The sequence below is a fragment of the Aegilops tauschii genome, chromosome 7, assembly GCF_002575655.3.
Source record: "Aegilops tauschii subsp. strangulata cultivar AL8/78 chromosome 7, Aet v6.0, whole genome shotgun sequence".
Taxonomy (NCBI): Eukaryota; Viridiplantae; Streptophyta; class Magnoliopsida; order Poales; family Poaceae; genus Aegilops; species Aegilops tauschii.
The window spans coordinates 540,958,630-540,964,629 of NC_053041.3; positions in this window are offsets into that span (position 1 = coordinate 540,958,630).

Below are 6,000 nucleotides of genomic sequence, written 5' to 3' on the forward strand. Positions count from 1 at the left end.
TGAACGAAAGAGACCGATCGATATAGAGCTCAAATGATTGAAAATAATTACTTTTGCAGCATTTTTCTCATGTCGGCCCAACGCTTTGGATCCGAATCCATAGAGTCCATGATTAGAACTCTGGAGGTGTGAAGTTCAATATTTAGCAGAATCCAGTGGAACCTGCGGACACGTTACATGCACAGTCATGCATAACTCATCGATTAGACATACCATGCATGGAGTAAACAAAAGAGAATGGGCACAAGAGAGAAACACTCACCCAAAATGGTAAGGAAATAGAATATGACTTTTGAGTTGATGCTTTCTAAGAAACTTGTACAAGTCTTTCTCCACGTCTTCGGGGTGATGTTGTAACACATGTCCATTAACGATATGTGGGTCAATGAACCCAACATCATGGATGTTTCTTATTTTGCATTCCCAAATCTTCAATCTGCATAATAGCGTACGCAACAATATAGTTAGGACAATATATATATATAGTGCAGGCAATGAAGAACGAGATGAGGTAGAAATAAATCACTTACAGAACGTAGCAACTCAGCATAGATTTGTCGAGGTCGCGCAGATTGAACAACTGGAACAATTCACTCATATGAACTTCTACAGAGTACCGTTTGGTGTGATGCTCATCTGTAACATCCGCATAAACATATTCTTTGTCGGCCCATGTTATGAATTGCTTGTACCAACGTAGCAGATTTTGCATTTGTGGTGGTAGACTCTTTTCCCGCGCAGGCTCGACGAGAGGCCCATTCCGCACATATTGTAATGCTATCTCACATACTGGCACATCAGGGTCATCAGATTATAGGAGCATACCACATCACCTTGGCGGGAACCCTCTTCCTGGGTTTCTCGCCCTCAACATCGTCACCAGGGTCATCGCCTCTGATCTTATAACGCAATGCAGTGCATACAGGGCATTCATTCAAATTCTCGTATTCACCGCGGTAGAGGATGCAGTCGTTAATGCATGCATGTATCTTCAGAACCTCTAAACCTAGAGGGCAGACAACCTTCTTTGCTTCGTACGTACTGGCGGGCAACTCGTTATTCTTCGGAAACATATTCTTCAACATTTTCAGCAAATTTTCAAATGATGAGTCACCTACACCTTCCTGTGCCTTCCATTTTAGCAAATCCAGTGTGCAGCCCAGCTTTTTCAGACTATTATCGCATCCTGGATACAACGACTTTTTGTGATCCTCTAACATGCGATCCAAATTCTCCCTATCCTTGTCAGTTTCGCAGCGTCTCCGTGCATCAGCAATGGTCCGACCAAGATCATCAGCGGGCTCATCATGTGCCTCTTCTTCACCTTCACCAAACCCTTCCCCACCTTCAGCATCATCCTCCATGAAAGTATCACCGAAATGATCATGATAGTTGTCATCGATATCATCCCCTTCTTCATCTTCTTCCATTCTAACCCCTCTTTCTCCATGCTTGGTCCAACAATTATAGCTTGGCATGAAACCGTGCCGAAGCAGGTGCATGTGAACGTCTCTTGAGGAGGAGTAACCCTTCTGATTCTTACAGACAGCACATGGACAGATAATAAAACCTTGCTGCTTGTTCGCATTTGCCACTACGAGGAAATCTTTCAAACCCGTAGTGAACTCGCCGGAGAGTCGGGGACCGTACATCCATTGCCGATTCATCTGCATTATTATTATATAAAGTATATAATTAACCATCATGCATTTGTTAAACTAACTAGCTAGAAATAATACAAATTAAACAATGAACTACACACATGCATATTTTATCAATGACACATGAAAGGTTCAAGTTGCTAACCGCGATCGCGGAGGAAAAATAAATGAGAAAGCTCAAGTGTGGCTCGGACACTTCATATCATGTTTGTTTCAGGCTCTCGGGCATTTCATCGAACACCTTGTGTGCATAGGAGGAACCAAAAGCAAACCCACCACCCCTTTCTGAAAATTGTGAAGTGAGCTGAGTGAAGTGAAGTGAGCTGAGTCCTATATATAGGGATGGGCCTTTAGTCGCGGTTGGCTTGGCCAACCGCGACTAAAGGCCTTCGGGGACCTTTAGTCCCGGTTGGCCAGGCCAACCGGGACTAAAGCCCCTCCCGTCCGCCAGCTGTCGACCGAGCGCGCTGGGCCCAGATAGTTGGTCGCGGGTCTCCTCCCGAACCGCGACTAAAGGCCCCTTTTGTCGCGGTTCGATTGTTTTGGGGACTAATGGGGGCGTATGGAAGCCTCTTTTTCTACTAGTGTCTACTTCACCCTTCAACGGGCTCGCCTGCTGCCAAGCTCTACCCTCCGCGACGACACGCCTAACTACCACCTCTAGCGATGGAGAGGCAACGTCGAAGACAACCGCGTTTCTGTGCTTCCAAAGCTCCCAAAGCCCGAGGGTAAGAAGTGCCCTCAACTCCTTTGGCTTGTGCGCGCCAGACGTTATTGCTACACACCACTCCTTGAGGGTGTCTTGTGTTGTTGGGGACCACTGCGGTTTGCCAAGGGCCGAGCACAGGGTTCTCCAGACTGTCCTAGTGAACACACACGTCAGAAGAATGTGGTCGATGGTTTCCTCCTCTTGGTCGCAAAATGGGCATGCATCTGGTGCGGAAGGCCGCGTCTGGCCAGATGATCCGAAGTCCAACATCTGTTCCTCATGGCCAGCCAGGTGAAGAAGCGGCATCTCAGAGGTGCCCTAGATCGCCAACAAAAGTCCGCCGTAGGTGCCACCTCCCTACCAGCAAACTGTGCAGCATAGGCGGAACGGACCGAAAACTGGCCGTTCAGTTCCCAAGCCCAAGCAATGGAGTCGGGGGTTTGGTCCTGGAGCTGGATGCCTGGATCCCTTGCAATCTCTGCCAAACCTCGAGATATTCCATCAGGGCTTCATATGCCATGTCGGGGCTGATGTCACGGGTCCAAGAACCAAGCGTGATGGCCTCATAAACTGTCCGTGTGGCCTTTACTCGCTTCGGTACTCTCTCATATATTCCGGGTGCAAACTCTTGAATCCCATGTAGCCAACGGTCTTCCAAAAAGAGAGCTTCCTTGCCATTCCCTACTGTCACCTTGGTGGCTGCTGCAACCACCGCTAGAGATGCCTTGGGGAGAGCAAACTTGAACTCTGCCCAAGGACGATCTTGGTCCACCCGATGCAACCAAGCCCAGCGAGCTTGCATAGCGACATTGAGCCACCTGAGGCACGGTATTCCCAGGCCTCCTGACCAGCGTGGTGTGCACACCTCCTCCCAAGCCACAGAACCATGCCCTCCATTAGCTTGAGCTTTACCGCACCATAAGAACCCTCTGATTATCTTGTTCATGGCCGTTATCGTCTTCATGGGTAGATCCAGAGCAATCATCGCATGTATAGGGATCGAGCATAGCATCGAGAGAACCAGAATGAGTCTGCCACTTTTAGGTAGGGTCGCAGCCTTACAGGTGGGCAGGCGAGTTGCCAGCATCTCCACCAATCCGCTTAGTTGTGCCGCTGAGGGTTTCTTCAGACATAGGGGAAGGCCGAGATATTTGCATGGGAAGGATCCAATACTGCATCCCAGGATACCCTCCACGCGCGCCACCTCTCGCAAAGATTGTTCCTTTCTCGTCAATTTTAACTGCTCATGGATACTATTTTGCCATTATCTTATGGATTTGCATCATCTATATATTATCAAAGATCCTTTTGTTTTATCAGCCAAAATCACTTCCCAATAAGGATCTCATCGGAGAGATTAAAACCTGGGGTGATCCCTTGCGTCGGGCGACCACAGCGCTACGCGGGAGCGAGCGAGACCAGTTACCTATGGTGGCTTCCACCTTTTCTCCTCCCCTCCTCCTGCGTGTCTCTATCTGACCCTGTTCCTTTACATGTGTCTCCGCATCGAGCAATGGAACCATGGAGGGCAGTGGCGGGCGGCTCGTGCAGCGACGTGAGGAGGAGAAGGCGCACCGGTGTGCGGCGGCGTGCCCCGTACGCAATCCACTGCCTCCTCCTCTGAAACCCTTGGCCATGGAGTGCAGGTATACTGGCTACTTCTGTTTCATGTTACCTCTTAAATTGTCAAAAAAAAATCTTATAATTGATTGCCTTTTATTTCAGTTTCATCCAGACTCATTATGGAAGACAGTTTTTTCAGAACTTTAAGAGGATAACAACTGAATTTGGATCACAGTATTGGTAAACTGGAAAAACCTCAAGTAACATATATGCCTAAATATTTCCTGTACATACCCTTCATACTCCATCGTGTAGATAACTTTCTAATTGGCCGGCAGGTCAACTCTGCAGATCAAGGCAATTATGTCACAAAGGGCTTGTCGCACACTAAGGACTAGAGCTTCACGATTTGTTGGGGCTCACATGCTTGAAGAGAGCAGCAGTGAGAAAAAATATTTACGGTTGAGATGGAAGAGGATTGATAACTTCCTCAGCCGATAGTCTAAAAAAATAACTTCCGCAGCCGTACAGGTGGCTTCGAAGACATTTTTTCAGTGCTTTTTGGTCATGAAAACGCAGAAGATACATTTTGGCTGGATAGCTCATCGGTCTATCCAGGTGGCAAATCAGCTTACCCTTGATTGATCATCCAGTTACTTAATTGTGTGGACTTCATCTGATGTGATTGAAGCTTGACGAGGATATGATCTAATATTATTACAACTAATTAGATGCTCATAGCCTCATAGGCATGCAGATTGGGAAAGTTGTGATTGTACTATACACAAACTAAACAACAAAAGATGCACAAACCTGATTCATTTACGTTTTCTCAAGGTCAAGTATTTTTAAAAGGCTTGCTTTCATTCTAGGAGCTGAATGAGCAGAATAGTTATCTTCATCTACTTGAATTAAGTTGGAATCCAGTGGCAAAAAAAAAAAAGAATTAAGTTGGAATCAGTTTGTAATCAATCTAGCATGGGAATCGGAAATGTATTAACTTACGTGATACCAATTCTGTTTTCTTCCCTGATCATGAAGATGCTTCTTTTTCTTTCCATTTTAGTTAAATGATCATCTTTTTGTTCTAAATTGTTGCTTTTTGTAGAACAGGGCATGTTTTTCATTTATGGATGGTAAGGGTGGACCTGTATGAGCTAATGACATTTCACCTCTCCAATCAAATGTAGGAAGGTACTTCTCGATAAACATGAAAAAATGGATTTAGTGCATTTTCATGTGTCTGAATCTTCATATTATTCTGTGTAGAATTGTATTGAATAATTATTGATGCAATATTATGCCAGTACAAGAGATATACATAAGAGCCAAGCCGCACCTGACCTAGCCCTATTACAAACCGAGTAGGAGTCCTAATCCTATTACAAGTTGTATTCTAACATCCCCACAGTGTCAACGGTAGGCTCGATGACGTTGAGACTGAAACGAATGTCTTGAAATGGAGTAGCCGCCAGGCCTTTAGTAAAGATATCAGCCAACTGAGCAGAAGTAGGCACATGGAGAACGCGAACTTGACCGAGAGCCACCTTCTCTCGAACAAAATGAATGTCGATCTCAATATGCTTGGTGCGACGGTGTTGAACCGGATTCCCTGACATGTAGACAGCTGAAATATTATCACAGTAAACAATGATAGCTTGCTCAATAGGACGGTGCAGCTCCGATAGCAATTGGCGCAACCAAACCGTTTCAGCGACCGCGTGAGCCACAGCGCGGTACTCAGTTTCAGCAGACGAGCGGGAGACCCTAACATGCCTTTTTGAAGACCAAGAAACCAAATTGTTATCAAGAAAAACACAAAATCCGAATGTGGACCTACGAGTATCTGGACAACTAGCCCAGTCTGCATCAGAGTAAGCTGTCAAGGAGGTGGGAGAGGATTTGTTGATATGAAAACCTAAGTCTAGTGTGCCTTTGAGATATCGAAGAATACGTTTGACATGAGATGTGACCCCATGTGTTCTCACTACTGATCCTGTTAATAAGGACACCGAAGGAAGAAAAGAGAGGTATATTGTGCCTGCACTGCGTTAACAATTTGTGACG